The sequence below is a fragment of the Gracilinanus agilis genome, chromosome 5 (assembly GCF_016433145.1).
Source record: "Gracilinanus agilis isolate LMUSP501 chromosome 5, AgileGrace, whole genome shotgun sequence".
NCBI classification, from domain to species: domain Eukaryota; kingdom Metazoa; phylum Chordata; class Mammalia; order Didelphimorphia; family Didelphidae; genus Gracilinanus; species Gracilinanus agilis.
The window spans coordinates 124,679,519-124,698,579 of NC_058134.1; the positions used below are offsets into that span (position 1 = coordinate 124,679,519).

At 39.6% G+C, this 19,061-nt stretch overlaps 1 pseudogene; it reads left to right on the forward strand.

Moving 5' to 3' along the window:
- Positions 1-536: 536 nt before the first annotated feature.
- On the forward strand, positions 537-17,707 carry LOC123249946 (annotated as a pseudogene).
- The last annotated feature ends 1,354 nt before the right edge of the window (positions 17,708-19,061 follow it).

The window sequence follows — 19,061 nt, forward strand, 5'->3', positions numbered from 1 at the left end:
GATAGTTAGGGAGCAGCTAGACAAGAAAGCAGTAATCAAGAGGAGCTGACATTGTTTCTTCAAGAGCAGATCATGCCAGACTCACCTTATTTCTGCTTTCTAATGGGGTTATTAGTGTGGTAGATCAGTGAAAAACTTTAGATATAGTTGGCTTGTATTTTAGTGGCATTTGATAAAGATTTGATAAATTTTATCAGTGAAGGCTGAAAATATATAGGTTAAGTTGTAGTACAATTAGGTGAATTCAGAACAAGTAGAAAGGCCAGAACTATTGAAAATGTATGAATAAAGAAAACCTTATTAAATCGTTACTATATGTTATCATTAAGCTAAGTATTGAGGATATAAAATAGAAAATCTACATAGTTCCTGAACTGCAGGGTGGGCAGAAAAGCCCAGAAGTCCAAATGTTTAGCATTGAGGCAGTTGGCAAGGGCTAGGAGTCTTTAGGTTAATCAGAAGGAAAAGAAAACCTCCATCTTACTGGAAGATATAGAGTTAGTGATTTCTATATTATCCAAACTATGTGAGCAGATATGGTCAAGCAATCTAGCCACGAGTGCTGGGCCTGGCTTGACTGGGGGAACGGGGGTAATGGAGGAAGACACGGGCCGAAGGACCCCATGAGGGTGGGTCTTCTGGGCTTCTGGATACCCACGATGGATTTTGAGACAAGATGAGGTCAATGGACAAAGAGAAAATGGTTCCACAACAACATGGAAGGAGAGCTCCAATGGAGCGCCTCAGAAAACCATTTTCCACCCTGTGCTTTATCAGTGACTTAGATAAAAGCAGAGATTGCTCACTAGTCAGACACATGGGGGACTCAAGAATAGCTAACACTTTGGATGCCAGAATCATTTCATGCCAGGTTGAGGCATCAGAGTAGGTCTTTAGAGGAGATTTTAAAATGTTATGTTCAGACTCTGAGTATATTTTGTCTCATTCAAGCAAAAGTCTAGTGGAGAAAGTCATCACAAGAAACCTGGCCACCGAGTGATAGCTGGATTTTTTTAGACACAGCAACCTGTGATCTCCGCTTTCATTGGTTCACATTTCATACTTCTTTGTGGAAGAGTTGCAATCTGCACTGGTATAGAATGTGGACCAATGAAGTCAAATCCATCTATGTATATTCATACATATCTATACACACACACATATATATATTCAGAAATTGGGTCTTCCCAGCTTGCCTTGGCTGAAAGTGTAGTGGTCACTCATGGACTCAGTCCCCCTTTTGGTTGGTTCAGAAGTATGGCTTGCTCCATTTCCAGGCTGGGCTGGTTTGCCTTTCTTTAAGCAACCATATAGGTGCTCTACTTAGCATGGACACCCAATCAGCTTTAACCTTACTTTAGCCTAGAATTCCAGAGCTCAAATAATTCACCGACCTCAGTCTCTCAGTAGCAAGGATTATAGGTCTATACCACCACATTTGACCAAAGTTTAATAGGAAATCTTGAAACTTCTTGAACAGGGCAGGTTAGTAAGATTCAGAAAAGACAAAATAATGCTCTGAATTGGGTTGAATTTGCATTTTAGTGGCCTTTTCTTTTTAAACAAATGAATCAGGATTATGTTGTGGGGTCTTTAGGAAATAATTGAAAAAGAGAATTGATGAGATTCTCCTGTCTATATTATTCTGCACATTTAATGGTAGCCATGTTGTAAATAAGTAATTTGGGGGCAGCTGGGTAGCTCAGTGGATTGAGAGTCAGTCCTAGAGACAGGAGGTCCTAGGTTCAAATCTGGCCTCAGACACTTCCCAGCTGTGTGACCTTGGGCAAGTCACTTAACCCCCATTGCCTAGCTTTTACCACTCTTTTGCCTTGGATTGATTCCAAGTTGGAAGGTAAGGATTTAAAAAAAAACAACAAAAAAACCCAAGACAAAACAAACAAATAAAAAAGTAATTTAGTGATAAATTAGCATCCATGCCCAGGAAGAAAATGAACAAAAGCTATCCAGCATTTACTTCTCCTGTGGAAGAATGTTCTTTGTAGCTGGTAGAGTTCCTAGGAAGGCTGGAAATGAGACTACCTGTGTTTCTCCATATACCCCTCCATATCTCTAGCAGCATCTCCCCAAGCTCTCTGTGCAAAACAGAGTCCTACAGTCTTGGATCATCTGGGAGTGGTACTGGCAGCTTCCTAAATGACAAGAAGGGTGGGGTGGAATATTGCAACACCACACACAGCCTGGGTGGCAGTCCCAAAGGAGTTTCTGGGCAGCACAAAGGCATGCACCCCCAGATCAGCTAGTGGGCTCTGGCAAATCCTGCAGGAATGTCAAAACTAAAAAGGCCTCCCCATGGTTCCTTTCCTATGGGAAAAAAACCCAAAACATCCCACAGGTGATACATGTCAGGAATTTTTCAGTTTTCTAATACCCAGGGATTCTGGGTCTCTTGTTGACCAGGTAGGATGGGGAAGCTCAATTTTTTTTTCCTTTTTGCTTAGGATGTAGAAATCTGTTCTCTATGGGAATGAAAGGGATTAAAAAATCTGCTTCGTTTGAGTTGAGATGAACATTATATTCATTTAGGAAACAGGAAATGTAGTTCAGGACTGAAATAGTAGAGTAAGCTGGAGAATAAACCATCTGAGTATCCTCAGTGGTTTTCTTTGTTTTCTATGTAGCTAGTCCCTTACCAAGGGAAAGGAGTGCCTTGGAGCCTGCTGCTTTGAGGGGTTCTTTACTCAAAGACATAACTTTCTCTTGAGATTCTACACATGAATGCCAACCTAATTAGGGGTGAGTAGTGGGGAGTGGAGCAACTTTAGAAAGAGCCTATCGTTTAGAAAAATGGAGCCTTGACTTACCGGTGTAGCTCTGCATAGACATGTATAAGCATGCCTACATTCTCTACCATTCACATGGTTTTTATGAGGTGATAAGGGCCTGAACTGCATGACATTGAGTGGAGAGAAGGCATTGGAGGCGAAAGATGTTGTTTAGTTAGAATTGACAAGATTTGGCAAGTGATTGGTGTGTTTGGGGTGGGGTCAGAGGAGAGACTGAAGAATGAAGGATGACTGCAGGATAGTACCCCAATGACCAGAAAATAGAGCTCTTGACAATTAAAAAATGAAGAAAATTAGGAGAAGGAAAGGATTTAGCAGGTAATATAATGATTTTTTTTTTTTACCTGATGAGTTTGAGATATTTATGTAGTGACCAGGTGGAAGTTTCTAGCAGGCAGCTGGAAATGTAGGACTGGAATTCAAGAGAGAAGTAGGAAGTCATTTGAATAAAGATTATAGTTGAGTAAATAGGAATTGAGGAGAAAGAAAGACAGAGACAGAGTAACACAGAGATAGGCAGAGAGAGATAGAAAGAAAGAGGGGGGGAAGAGGGAGAGTGGAAGAAGGAGAGGGAGGATACAGGCACGCCCATGAAAAGTGGAGTGGGACTTACATGATGATCCTTGGAAAGAAGACTAAGGAGTGGTCTGGAAAAGAACCAACACAGAGGAATGAAAACTAAGGAATGATATACTTAATATTTAGTCTTATAATAGGCTTTTGTTGTCCGGTCATGCCCAACTCTTTATGACACTATTTGGGGTTTTCTTGGCAAAGATAGTAGAGTAGTTTGCCATTTCCTCTTTCAGTTCATTTTATAGGGGAGGAAATTGAGGCAAACAGAGGTAAGCGACTTGCCCAGGGTCACAAAGCTAGAAAGTATCTGAGGCCAAATTTTAACTTGGGAAGATGAGTCTTCTTTATTCCAGGCTTAGTGCTCTATCTACTGTATCACCAAGTTGCCCCAATAAGCTTTCGAGCAACCCCTAAAAGGGGTCTTCATTCACTCAGTCCATAAGCAGTTATTGCCTGCTGTGTGCCGATGGCACTTTACTAAGTATTGCAGGTTTAAAAAAAAATGAAGTCATCCCTGCAATTAAGGAGCTTACATCCTACCTGGGAGGGTGTGACATATACACATATTTATTTTAAAAATGTAACGTAGGGAATGAAGAGAGCAAAGGAAGAATCAGTGCTTAGGAATATTTGAGAAGCAAAAAATGACTAAGAGGTGAGAAGATCAAGGGCAGCTTCATGGATTTATTAGGCATTACCTGAGTTGAGTATCAAGGGAAAACAAGCATCTGAAAGGAAATGAGTAGGAAATATGTTTCAAGTCTGGGGAACATAAAAGAGGGAGAAGCCCAACCTGTCAGGGGAACAGCTGGTAGTCAGTCTAGTTTGCCTGACCTTGGGATAATGGTATAAAACCCTACTGTTGCTAGAGAAAGAAAGCTGTGTGTATTAGGGGTATGGGGAATAGGCATGGAGTACCTTTTAAGGAGAGAGGTCTATCTAGAGAGATAGTAGGGGAATTCCCAGAGGTTAGTCATTTGGTTGGCAACTAAGTGCCCTATTGGTATTTCATTGTCATGGAATAATCTGCTTACTCCATCAAAGATCCCACCCGCCCTTAGATATGTGGACCATTATTTTGCCTTGGAATTTGCCAAGAACTCTCACAGAATATGTTCTGTTGGTTGCTGGGAACTTTCATTCATTCATTCATTCATTCATTCATTCATTCATTTAATAAGAATTTACTAAAGGACCTACTGTGTTCGATGCATCATCCTTGGTGCTGGGACTACAAAGAGAAAACAAAATAGTGCCAGCCCTAATGGAATTTAAGGATGTGCCCTATTATAAAGTGATCAAGGACTGCAACTGAACAGGAAGATGTATTTGCCCTTGCCTCCCACAGGAACCAAAACAAACCACCAGTATCCAAAGGAGGAACTTGCTCTGTGTTTTAGGAATGTTTTACATAGCTACATCCTTCATTGTTAAATACAATACAAGAGAAATATTGTTGGACATAAATACAAACACCTGGCTTCAGATACTTCCTAGTTTACAAAAGTCAGTTGTTGAGACAATCAGTCTGAGTGACTCCCATGTTTTAACCTCCCTCAACCTTAGGTGTGGTGCTTAGCCAGCAGACATCTCCCCACTTGAGAATTCATCTCATAAAGAGGAGGAGCTGAGTTGGCATTTATCTCCCCCCCCCCTCATTAAAACACCACTCATTCAGGATTGACTTATCCTTATCATGCAAATCATTCTATTTGTTGCTGTTCCATTATTTAAATCATGTTCCACTCTTTGTGGCCATTTGGGGTTTTCTTGGCAAGATACTGGAACAATTTGCTGATTTCCTTCTCCAGCTCATTTTCCAGATGAGGAATTGAGGCAAACAGGATTAAGTGACTTCTCCAGGTTCACACAGCTAGGAAGTGTCTGGCTAGATCTGAATTCAGGTCTTCTTGACTCCAGCCCAGGTATTCTATCCCCTGTACCATCTACCTGGCCATTTACAAAGAGTTTAGGCACTTAATACATTCTTATTCCTTTCCTTTATTCCGTCATTTACATATTGTTTTATTTAGGATTTGCAAAAAATAAAAAATATTTTTTTCTTATTTGGTTCTCATAACAACTCCATGAGGGGCTGCTTTTATTATCTCCACTTGGCAGTGGAGAAAACTGACATATGGAGAAGTTGAGTGACTTTCCCTAGGGTCAATAATAAGTGGCCCAGGCGGGATTTGAATCCAAGTCTTTCTAACTTCAAATCCAGCACTCAATCCACTGGGGTTCCTTGCTGCTAACTAAAAATAGTTAGATATTTTAGAGATCGTCCATTCCAACTTCCTCACTTTCCCTTTTAGGAAACTGATGATCACAGAGTTGATGCCTTGGCTTTGGTCACACAATGGACCAGAGGCAGAGCTGGGACTAAAACCCCAGTCCCCGTCTCTCAGACCAAGTCCTCTCTTTCCTATGCTAAATAACAGACGATTCTATAAAGCATGTTGTATTTTGTGATCAGAAAGATGGCAAAAGAAAATGAAGAAGAATGGCATTAATTTATTATATGGCTAATAATAAATGCTTCCAGTAGAGAAAACTATAGTCACACAAGCACATGGCTATAGCTTGCCAGCTGATACTGAATGTAGATAGATCCCTTTCACCTTCAGGAGCAGGAATTAAGAAATGGTGATTCCTTTCTGAAGAGCATTACTCATGGTTTCATTTAGTGGAGAATATTGGATCGATGACCAAATATGAGGCAATTCTAGAAATAAACCTTACCTGGCAGCAAGTTTTTAATGAGATAAACCACCCAAAGGTCAAATATTTACTTGGATACCTGAATCGACTCCATTTTCATTGGGTATCCAAGAGAGGCAGGGGAACTAAAAAAAAAGAAAAGGAAAAAAAAAGATCCTCCGAAGACCTATCCAATATAAGTTCTTTCCCAGGATGGATTAATGCCAATAGTCTGCTTATTAGAAAAGACTTCTGGGAATTAGCTTTATCCTCTTATTTGAGCTTGTTTTATTTGTTTTTCTTCCCAGTTTTTAAATTACCTGCTATCCAGTACAGTTGAACATTAGGTTCCAAACTTTATTACTGTGTTCCTTTTTTGCTAGAGGATATTAATGAAGCAAACATCAATGCATTTTTAGCAAGGTATCAGAAACTACCTGACTAAGCCTTTCCACTTCATCCATCTCTATTTACCTTAGTTTCCTTAAATATGAAAAAGGGACAATAACAGCACTTACTTCCCAAGGCTTTTGTGAGGCTCAGATGAGATAATGTTTATAAAGCTCTTACATGCCTGGGGCATAGTAGCACTTTGATGGTGAGGACAAAAGTCAAAAAGATTATTGCTACTTGAGCTTTGAGGCAGTAGCTGGTCCCCAGCTTCAGTGGGACAAGTGCAAGTCGGATTCTCTACATCCTAAGTTTTACATGAAGGGAATAAAATAGGAGATCTATATCTTCTCCTGAAACACTCAGCATCCTTCCTTGTCAGAGACAGGATGCCAGCCAGGATGAATCATTGTTCCATCCTTATTTTGCAAATCTTAAGGATGAATCATAATTTCATGCTAAGTGCATGGAAGAGGAAAATCAAACAGAATATAATGGATGTACTTTGAGGTTCAAAGAACGGAGTAGGGAGTATGAAAAGGCTCTTCTAATAAGCACAGTGATTTAAAAAAGTAATTCAGGTTTCATTCTATCCTTGAGTTTTGTGCAAAAGTTCTCTCAAAATCAATGGAATAAATTAAAGCAAATCTGAGGTATCACTTTATAACTATCAGATTGCCAATATGGCAGTAAAAGAAAGTGATATATATTGGAAGGGATGTGGCAAAATTGGGACACTAATACATTGTTGGTGATGCTGTGAAATGATCCAACCATTTTGGAGGGCAGTTTGGAACTATAACCCAAGGGATATAAAACTTTGCATACCCTTTGATTCTGTAATAGCATTACTGGGTTGTATGCCAAAGAGATCATTAAAAAAAGGGGAAAGGACCTACTGTACAAAAATATTTATAGCAGCTTTTTATGGTGGCTAAGTATTGAAAATTGAGAGGGTGTCCATCAATTGGGGAATGGCTGAACAAATGTACATGATGGTGATGGAATACTATTGTCTGGAAGGAATGATGAACAGGATGATTTCAGGAAAAAAGCTGCAAAGACCTTTATGGACTGATGCAGAGTGAAATAAGCAGAACTAGGAGAACATGGATCACAGTAACAGCAATATTGTATAATGATCAATTGTGAAAGACTTAGGATCCAGGACAATTCTGAAGGACATATGACAAAGAATGCTCTCCACCTACAGAGAAAGAGCTGTTGGAGTTGGATGCAGATCAAAGCATACTATTTCCCACATTCATTTATTTATGTTTTTATTTTGGGGTTTTGGTTTTACATGAGTTTTCTCTTATAACAATGAACAACATGGAAATATGTTTTGCATGATGATATATGTATAACCCAGATCAAATTGCTTAACATCTCTGGGAGGGAAAGGGAAAGGAGGAAGGGAGACAATTTGGATTTTATAATATCTTTGAATTAAAAAATCAATGGGATCCCATACATGGATCAAGGGTGTAACCCAAATGTTGATTAACCCAGCAGATGGCATTATCCTCCATACCAGTTGCTGTTACATATATTGGAAGAGTCCTTGAGGATAAGCAAACCTTTGTACTTTGACAAAGTATCTTCGTTTTAAAGAGTATATTATGTACCCATCAGTGTTTGTTGTAAGAAGTATGATTCTGCCCTGTGACCATGGCAGTGACTGCTTACAGTCATCATGTCCATTTCTTCAAAGTGATATGTAGAGTTTTAAAACAAATTCCAATAAGGTTGGCAATCTCCAGAGTTACATCACATTGTGCAAAGAGGAAAATGTTTGACAAGAGCTCTATTAGGACATGCCTCCTCTTACAGGATGAGATGGCTAGCTAATTGAGGCAATTATTGGAAGTTTGTAATATGTTTTCCAGGCACTATCTCATTTGAGCTTCACAACAATCATGGGAAGTATCTCTCCTTTTCTGTCTCTCAGTCCCTGTCTCTCTCCTCCCCCCCTGCCCCTCCATCTCTCTGTCTCTTTCTGTGTCTTTTTTTTTCTGGTCTAGATCTATTAATTCACTAGTATAGACAACTCCCCCTCCCATTTTTTAAACCCCTTACTTTCTGTCTAGTATTAAGTATTGGTTCTAAGGCAGAAGAGTGTAAGGGCTAGGCAATGGGGGCTAAGTGACTTGTCCAGAATCACATAGCTCTTAGATGTGTAATTAAAGAGAGATGCTAGGAAGCATCTGAGGCCAGATTTGAGCCCAAGATATCCTGACTCCAGGCCTGGCTTTCTGTCCACTGAGCCACTTAGTTGCTCTGAGGGAACTCCTAGTGGGAAATTCTCTCTACGAATATAAGCCACATTGCTAGTTTGTCAGAGGTAGGACTTGAACCCAAGTCTTCCTGCCTCTAAGGTTAGCTTTCTGTCCATTACATTCTTCTATTTTGCTATCAGTTAGGTAGTTGCTGCAGGTATTATCCCCATTTTATAGATGTAACCAAGGATTATAGAGTTAAAGTGATTTCCCTGTAGTCACATAGCTAGTAAATGCAAATATCAGAATTTGAACTGAAGTGTTCCTAACTCCAAGGCCAGCACTCTTTCACATATCATCATGTTTCAGACATCCCCCTGCCACATACACTTCACTCCCACCTAGGTAATAGAGTGGATAGAATGCTGAGCTTGAAATCAGGGTGACCTGCATTCAAATTCAACCTCCTTTTTATTACATGTATGACTCTGGACAAATCACTTCATTTCTGTTTACCTTGTTTCCTGAATTATAAAGCTAGGGTAGTGATAGCATCTACCTCCCAAGGTTTTTATGAGGATCAGATGAGATATCTGCACAGTGTCTCCCTCCCTCCCTTCTTCTCCGCCTCTCTTCCCTTTCTCTTTCTCTCTCTCTCTCTCTCTCTCTCTCTCTCTCTCTCTCTCTTCTCTCTCATTCTTTCTTTTTTTCTTTTCTTCCTTCCTTCTTTCTTTCTCTTTTCTTCCTCTCCTGTCTTTTTTTTAAACCCTTATGTCTTAGAAACAATACTAAGTATCAACTGTAAAGTTAAAGATTGGTAAGAGCTAGGCAGTTAGAATTAAGAGACTTGCCCAGGGTCACAGAGCTAGGAAGTATCTGAGGCCAGATTTGAACCCAGGTTTTCCCAACTCTAACCACTGTGCTACCTATCTGCCCCTTTCTCCTATCTTCTTGAATCATCTGGAGAATTGCCTTCATTTATTTTGGTGAAACTTATATTCCTGGTTTCTACTCACCCTCTCCCCATCAGTGAGGGCACAGAGATGGTGGCACACTTGATGACCTGCCATTTCACGACCTGTTTTTGTTTTTTTGAGGACTCTGACATTAGCATGGTGTGGTCTGCCATGATGGTGCAAAAGGGAAGTAGCTTCTGCACTCACAGACTCAAAGAATGATAGACCTGGAAAAGACCTTAGAGGTCATCCATTTCAAACCTCTTATTCTAAATATGAGGCAATGGTCACCCAGATAGAAAGTGATTTAAAATGAATCTTATTTAGATCCCAAAGTTTTCATGGCATAATCTTTGGGTCAGAGTAATGACTGATTACCGCTGAAGTGTTTTTCCTACCAGATTTAGACCTAATTCCCTGCCATCAAGATTGTGTCTCTTTTCAAACAGCACAATGACTGGTGCTCCCTATTTCATTCCCCAACGTTCAAAATCAATTTATGTTCTACTTCTGCTTCTTGCTGAGTCATAACAAGGGCCTTTTTGCACTCAAGGCAAATACTACAAACCATGCATATCTGGGGTCAAACAGGGTGAAATGTAGCCTTCATTGACTAATGACAGGGAAAACAGAAGGGGAAGGGAAGGGAGGGGGGAGAATTGGGATAGGGCAGAAGAGCTCACCCCAATTCACCATCTGCTAGCTTTCTATTTTAACTAATTATTTTTCCTAACTAGAAAATGAATTCTGTTGTTTCTTGTTGAAAAGAGTGCAAGGGATGTCATTGCTTTCTAAATTTGATGCCCTGGAGCAGGGCCTTGCTCACCCAGTCCTTGTTACAGCTCATACTTCTTTTTCCTTGGCATGGCTGTCATGAAGGTGCTCTGGCTTTGTTCTCTTCCTGGCTATCTGACACACGCTGTAAGATTCTGCTCTGGTACCTCTTTTCTTTTCTCTCTACTGTCTCTATTGGTGATCTCATTAGCTCTCATAGATTCAATTATTATGATTTTTTTCTAAAACCCTTCCCCTTTGTCACAGTATTAATTTTAAGACAGAAGAGCAGCGAGGGCTTAGACAATCCAAGGTCACACAGCTAGGCAGTGTCTGAGGCCAAATTTGGACCCGAGGCCTTCCAGTTCCAAACCCGATGCTCTATCTATTGTGCTACCTAGTTATCCCCACAGATTCAATTTTTACTTCTGTGAGCCCAACTGCCAAATTTACATATACAGCTCTCATTTCTCTCCAGTTCTAGTCCTGCATCTTCACCTTTCTATTGGCTATCTCTACCTGGACGTCATTTAGGCATCTCAAACTCAAAATGCCCCAAAATAGAACTCAATATCTATCTCCCTAAACTCTAGCTCTTCCTCCTAGCATCATTTTTTTTTCCTGCCATGGGAAGTACTATTCTTCCAGTCACAGGCTCACAAAATAGAAGTCATCTTAAACTCTCCATTCTCATTCATTCTCCCCGCCCCAATCCAATCCATCACCAAGACGTGTGAATACTATTTCTACAGCTCTTGCGCATTGCCACTTTTCGTCCTTTCATGCCACAACTCCCCTAATTCAGACCTTTGTCACCTTTCACAGAGATTATTGCAATTGCCTTTTAATTGGTCTCCTTGAGTCATCTTCTCTCCTCCACGCATTGCCAATGTGATAGTTCTTAGGTACAAGTCTGATCCTGTCACTGTCCTGCTGGAGGCGGCTGCAGGAGAGAATGTAGACTCCTTCATTTCAGACTTAAAGCCCCCAGGCTATTTTTCCAGGCTGCTCACTCATTACTTCCCCTTGAATTCTCTGTACCCAATAGGCTGTTCCTTGTTCAGGACATCCATCTGCCTCCATGCTTTTCTTTGCAGGAGTCGACGCCACAGCAAGAATGCCCTTCTCCTTTACCTCTGCCTCTTGCAATGCCCAGATTCCTTCATGGCTCGGGTCAAGCACTACCTCCTATGGGAGACCTTCTCTCCTATGTCCTCACCCTACCAATGACTTTGTATTGACTCAGTATATATTTTGCATTTACTTCTTCCTGTATGTATTGCTCCTCCTTGGTAAAGCATAAGATCCTTAAGGGCACAGACTTGTTTCACTCTTGTTGTTGTTGTCTCTAGCACCTAGACCAGTGCTTGACACATAGTAGGCATTTAGTAACGTATAAAAATACAAACTCTGGATTTGTCCTTAAGTGCATCATTTGCGCATTTTTTCTGGAAATGCTGCTGCTTTTAATCCCCATTTCGGAGAGCTGATCATGAGATGATCAGTCTTTGGGGGACTGGCAGTAGAGGAAACTGTCATAGTTGGAAAGATTTGTTTTTTACATAACTAAGTCCGCAAATTCCATGGAGGGAAGGTGCCTTCTATTCAAAGAACACCGTTGTTGTTATTTCTTGGTTTTGATTACAGTAGAGGTGAGTCTACAAAACAGCCAAGAAGAGATGTTTTCCAAGAAAAGTCTTTTGATGATGATGATACAACAGATTCTAATAATTTTTCTTATCAACACCAAGTGGGGGTGATGGGAGGGGGGAGCATCAATTTTCTTCCAAGAATAAAAAAAAAAAAGAGAGGCCTGAATACATTTCAGTTTTTTTTTCAGCACTTAAAATGGAATGTGCACATAATTTAAATGAGCCAAGAGCTGTTAATTATTCTGGCATGTTTTCAGTTACTTTTGTATTACTTCCCTCTCCAACATAAACACTAGAAACCTTCCTAATTGTCAGAAATAGTATTTAATAGATGGCTTTTCTTTCAACATCATCTGCCTGTTTAAACATTGGGTATAAAGTGATTGTTTAGAATATTTTTTTTCTGAAAATAATGTACCATTTCATGTTGTTTTTTTTCCCCTGTCCTTGTTTAAAGATCAAATTAAGATGCTAATTAAACTATTCATTTACAAGAGTGAGGGAAAGAATTACCCACTGTGTATCTAGAAGAAATGAATTGCCTCATGTGAATCCAGATGAAGTAAAACTGGTCTCAAGACATATTCATGAAACATGGTAGCGGGATGTATAGTGTAAAAATCAATGTCCAACATTACTTGTTAATCCTTTCCCAGTAACTACCTTTATTTATGCCAGCTCTGACAATGTTCTTGCCAGCGGGGTTCTCTTTAGAGTCTGACTAATAAAGAGAAGAAAGTTTGCGGCCTCCTTTATATTTCTTGATGTACATTCTCCCCCTTCCCCATCCCCTGCATGTTACTCAGTCTCAGTAAATATTCCTTTCTTTCATAGTCTTCAAAAGCTCTGCCCCTTCGTATAGCATAGGCTCTTCTAGCTCTTTTATCCTGAGCAATGGGTTTCCCAAGTAATTTTTTTAGGAAGTTTGTGGGGACTGGGCTAGAACTGTAGCTCTTATCACATAACCTATTGCCAAACCTCTTCCCTGTCTTAGGTTTGACTTAAGGAAGGTACAAACTGGTTTTAAGTTAGGGAGTTAAGACAAGCATTTTTTAAAAGAAGAAGAAGAAGAAGGGAATTATTGGATTAAGTTATACACTCTCCAGCAATCTTTGATTAGCTTGGCTGATGGGAGAGAGGGGAAATAATCTCCCCCTATCTCCAAACTGTTGTCATGGCTATTTTACTTTGGGTTCTTGAATCCATTTGCCACACTCTAATTTGGATTATAATTATGTCTTTTCTCTCCTACTAGAAGACAAACCCCATGAGGGCAGGGACAATGGATTGTGTCTGGTCCAACTTTATGTCATCCAAAGTCCCTTCCTCACAGTAGACATTTAATATTTTGTTGTTATTAGTTCATTTGAAATACAAACTCTATAAAGAATTCTCCAAACCAATTTTAGTCATTAGAATTCATTTGTCATTTAGTCATTCAATCCTCCTCACTCAAATTTCATGGATTCAAGGGCTTTTTGGTATAGCCAAAGATGTCTGAGGTTTAGATTCTGTAACAAGAAGAGATTTTTAAAAGAGAACAAGACATCAGATGAAAAAAAAACTCTAGCTGGACAGAGAGGCTGACTGGGAAAGATGGAGAAAAATGGTGGAGAGATGATTCCAGGAGGATGCAAGAGACCTGTTATTAGTCTTTAGAGCCTCTGGTTTCCAAGAAGCAGTGCCTTTCAGAAATGGGGCTATAAATTGGAGTCAGTGGAAAAAAGAAAATACAATTTATAAAACAGACAGTTCTCATTTTATGTAAGTAGACCATTCCTTAGCAGACTACTACTTAAAGTGATTTTACTAATGTGAATTTGCCTGCCAAAGTGGGGAAAGGAAGGAAGTAGGGAAGTAGGAAGGGGGTCAAGTGAGGGAGGGGGCTGGCACCATGGTTCAAGGACACAGAGGAGCCTGGTACAGAGAAGTGAGAGTGGGAGAAGGAACAGAGCAGGGGCCAGCCTTGTTGGGGTCCAACCTGAACCAAGAGGAAGAACATGGGTGGAGGGGACAGATATATGGAAGTCTGACAGGTGTTATCTGCAAAAACCTGCAACCATGTTTTCATGGGGTTGCAAGCTGGCAGTGGCCAATTTAGAACAGAGAACCTGGCAGAGGACCCCTGCTTCATATACCAACTTCTACATCTGCCTAAGGGCCCCTTGAACTACCTTTATAACACCCTTATATCATCCACTCTTCCCCCTGCATTACACAGGCACAGACAGGAGAGGCAGGGGACAAGGGGTGGAGTGGGGACAGACACCTGGTGGTACCCAGTTGCGCAGGCTGAAGAGAGACATAGTAGGAGATGGGACAGAACAAGTAGGCAGGTGTGTAGAGAGGAGCAGAGGTCTTCTATGTTCTAGAAATCTGAAGCCAAACTCTCTATTTGGCAGCCCTGTCACTCAGTAGACCTGCTTTCACTTGTAATGTCTTTGTTGTCATTCTCATCTGAATATCGAGGAGCCAAAGCAAAGGACTAGAAGAAGAGAGTGAGTACAGTACTATGCAGTAAAGTTAACATAGCTGTCTTTTTGGAATTCAGATTTCTTTCAGAATTCTTTATGTAAAGTTAAATTTGTATAATGCTAATTTATTATAAAGCAATTATTCCAAAGTTTTCATTAAGAGAGATGGAGACATTGTAAGTGCAACATTTGTATAGTGAGACACAATTAATTTCAGGCATCTTGTTCATCTGAAGAGTAAAACTCTACTACCTCTTCATCATTTCCTAACGGTACATGTTCAAGCAGCGGGCAGAAGTACAGGTTGTGCCCTATGCTCAGCATGATAGGCATTTGTGCTTCTTTTCTTTTTTTGGGGGGGGGGGTTCTTTTAGGAGAAACAGCAGATTCTTAGAGATCTTGGCAGTTTTGATTTGTGATTTCTTAAAATGTGATATCCAGGCTTTCATTTTTAAAATATTGATTTTATGGTAGTCTGATGATTCTTAGATCACTTCTCTTTAATTTGTTTGTCAGATCAGTTATTTTAGATAGAAAAACCTTATATTTTCACCTTTTTTTCCCAACCTTGATTTTGTTTTAATATTTCTTGTCCCATGGAATCATTTTCTGTTTGGTGGAAAATAAAGGAACTGGGGGTATTTAGCCTAGAGAAGAAATGCCTCAGGTAGGACATGATTGCTGCCTTTAATTATTTGAAAGACTATCATGTGGAAGAAGGATTAGAATTATTATTTGAACCTGGAAAGGGGGAACAATCAATAGATTTAGTATAAAGATAAACTTTTTAGGAATCAGAATGGGCCAAAGTTGGATGGGCTGCTTTGAAAGGTGGTGGCTCTCTCAATGGAGGTCCTCAAGCTGGGGCTGGATGACCACTTGTAGGTATATTATATTATGAAGATTCCTTTCATCAATAGGTTGTATTCTATGGTGAATAAGATCCCTTCCAACTTTCAAATTCTTCACTGCTGTGATGATTTAAGAGCCGGACACTACCTATCAGGCATTGTGGTATGTCCTGGGGCAAAAAGTGAAACATTTTCCCATGCCATCCCAGAGTTTATGATGGATATGGAGGTAGCAGGAGTAGAGGAAGAACATGTATATATATATATGTATGTATGCATGTATGTATGTATGTAGGTATATACCAAATAGATAATTTTGTGATGAAGTATTGGCAGTTTATGGGGATAAGGAAAAGTTTCATGTGAAAGGTTGTGCTCGAGATGGGTTTTGAAGGAAACTAAGAATTTGAGAGGCTGTGATAAAGAATGAATGCATTCCAGGGTTGGAGGATAGACACATGGCATATGGATTGCCTTTTGGGAGGAAGAATAAGAAGGCGAGTTTAGCTAGGCTGTAAGTAGTCTAGAAACTGTCGGGAAAGACAAATTAGGACCAGGTTATAAAGGACACGAAATACCAAATGGATATTTCCATTTGGCCTGGAAGACAACAGGGAGTCACTGGAACTTATTGAGTAGGGGACTGATATGGTCAGACTTACCCACTGGGAAATCATATTGGCAGCTGTGTATAGCTGTCATTTTATTCTTCCTTGGATAAAATTCTTTTTTTCTTCCCTGCTTGATGAATTGTCACAAGAAGTCCCATTTTTAGAGCAATTTGATGGTTTACAAAGTATTTCCCTCATAGCAACCCTTTCTGGCAGACAATGCAAGTTTTACTAATCCTCTTTCACAAATGAGGAAACTGAGGTCAGGCTTGGGGAGGTTAAATGATTTGCCCAGGGTCACACAGTTAAGCTGTCTTTCAAATGCAGAAGGTTTATATGAGTCAGTACCTCTCACTGGACCCCCAACTCTCTAAAAACAACAGAGTTGTAGTCAGTTTATGGCCACAGCCTCTAATTATAATCTCTCCTCCTTAAATGCCCTGTAATAGCTAAAAGCTGTCTCTGCCTGCGGAAAATGATGGTCCATCTCCTTCCAGAGGAATTTCTCTTCCTTCCTGCCCCTCTGCAACTGTACTATGTTCCCTTATTTACTCATGAGTTCATACCCAACTTGAGTTGAAGTTGTTTGTGACCAGGAACTATGTAGTCAGTTAGTGAACATTTATCAAGGGCCTACTAGGCATTGTGCTAAACTTCTTGTTTCTTCATTCTCTATGTCAAACGCAGCACACTGCTTAGTAAGTTCTTATGGATTGATTTCCAGTGCTAAATTTGCTTAAAGATTGGATGGAGGAAGCGGAACAGAAGTGTCGAGGCCTCGAGCTGGACTCGGACGTTTTATTAAAGAGAGACCCTTTTCTTTTCCGACTCGTGGAATTTCGTTAGTTATCATTGGAGGGTCTTAGTTTTGGGAGCAATTTCAGCGGCCTCTTGACTGGCACGCAGCCGTTGTCAAGCCACAGAACGAGTACATAGAGTTACACCGAAAGCGGTATGGCTACCGCTTGGATTACCATGAGAAAAAGAGAAAGAAGGAAAGCCGTGAGGCTCATGAATGTTCAAAGAAAGCAAAGAAAATGATAGGTCTAAAGGCCAAACTTTACCATAAACAACGTCATGCTGAGAAGATTCAAATGAAAAAGACTATCAAGATGCATGAAAAGAGAAATACCAAGTGAAAGAATGATGAAAAAACTCCCCAAGGAGCAGTGCCTGCATATCTGCTGGACAGAGAAGGTCAATCCCGAACCAAAGTCCTTTCCAACATGATTAAACAAAAACGAAAAGAGAAAGCTGGTAAATGGGAAGTGCCCTTGCCAAAGGTTTGTGCCCAGGGAGAAACAGAAGTGTTAAAGGTTATTCGTACAGGAAAGAGGAAGAAGAAGGCTTGGAAGAGAATGGTTACTAAAGTCTGCTTTGTTGGGGATGGCTTTACTTGAAAACCACCAAAATATGAAAGATTTATTAGACCAATGGGTTTGCGTTTTAAGAAGGCTCATGTAACTCACCCTGAACTTAAAGCCACTTTTTGCCTACCCATACTTGGTGTGAAGAAGAATCCCTGATCCCTACTATATACAACTTTGAGTGTCATTACCAAAGGTACTGTCATTGAGGTGAATGTGAGTGAGCTGGGCCTTGTGACACAAGGAGGCAAAGTTATCTGGGGAAAGTACGCACAGGTTACCAACAATCCAGAAAATGATGGATGCATAAATGCTGTCTTGCTTGTTTGATTGACTGATCAAATGGAATTCTACATTTTTGCTAATTATTAAAGACTCTATATCAAGAAATCATAATAGGGTGAACAGTCACAGATCATAATATTCCACCAAATATGATTATAAATGAGGTCTACTGTTCTTTTAAGTAAATTCTATTTATTATATTGTATATTGGCTATTAAAAAGACTCAGTTATATACATTGGATTTTTGATTGGAGGTTAATTTGAAGTTTAAATACTTTTATTGATAATTGAGCACAATTTCTAGAGAAAAGATAGAAGATGAGACACTTTTTTATGTGACTTTTTTGCATTTTGATATGGTAATTAAAAAAAAAGCTTGTAAAACTGACTACTGCTGAATACAGTGAAATCCTCTCAAAAAAAAAAAAGATTGGATGGAGTAGGTTGACACCTACATATATATGTGAATTTGCTGCTTATTCTGACAGAATTTTTCTGCCTTGACTATTCCTGGACCACATAATCCTATGCTGATGATTCCATAACTATAACAATAGTAACAGATTATAAATACGAGAGAAAAGAAGATTATGCTATCTCCTTATTTTTAATCATCAGGAAAAAGATATATTATGAGAAAAAGCGTTATAATTTTCAAAATTAGGGGAAATGAATTCACTGAGCAAATGAAAAACTCCATTGTTAGTATAAAAAAGGATGAATAATTTCTAATAGTGTTAATAGTATTGTTATCCTTCAGAATGATTAAATTAGGCAGGTCTAGGGACTCAACAATTAGCAATGTGATAAATTTCAAAAAACATAGCCAAGAAACCTATATAGGTCCACCTCAGAGGTCCTTATCGGCTTCTCTTGATTTGATCAGTGAGGGCAATGGCACAAAATATAAGCTCTTAGATTATGGACAGGATCATAGTACCTACAGCCTTTATTTGAGAGTAACTTTAATTGACTTTTCCTTTAAGAAAGTTAGAAGAGAACAATTTAACATGTTGAATTGTGATCAAGTGAGTCTCATACTCAATGGAAAAAAAGTGATGCAAACTTTTCTTGGAAGCAGAATTTGAAGGATAATCTTCATTTGCTGAAAGCTATTAGACAGTAATGAGTACTTCGAACTCACTTTCTCAAAGCAAATATACCCCTTCAGGGTTCTAGAGATACCTCAGTGAGATTAGAGAATCTCTTTTCTAATGCTATTGGATCAAACCCAACTCCCATTTTAGGGAGCTTCACTCCAACTATTAGTTTCTGGCAACTAGTGCCCCAGGTCCGTCCAACCAATTAACATTAATTACCTCTAACAAAGGAATATTTACTTTAAAGATCTAGCTAGAATAGTAATATAAACATTACTCTCCCCTTCCCCTGTGGCGC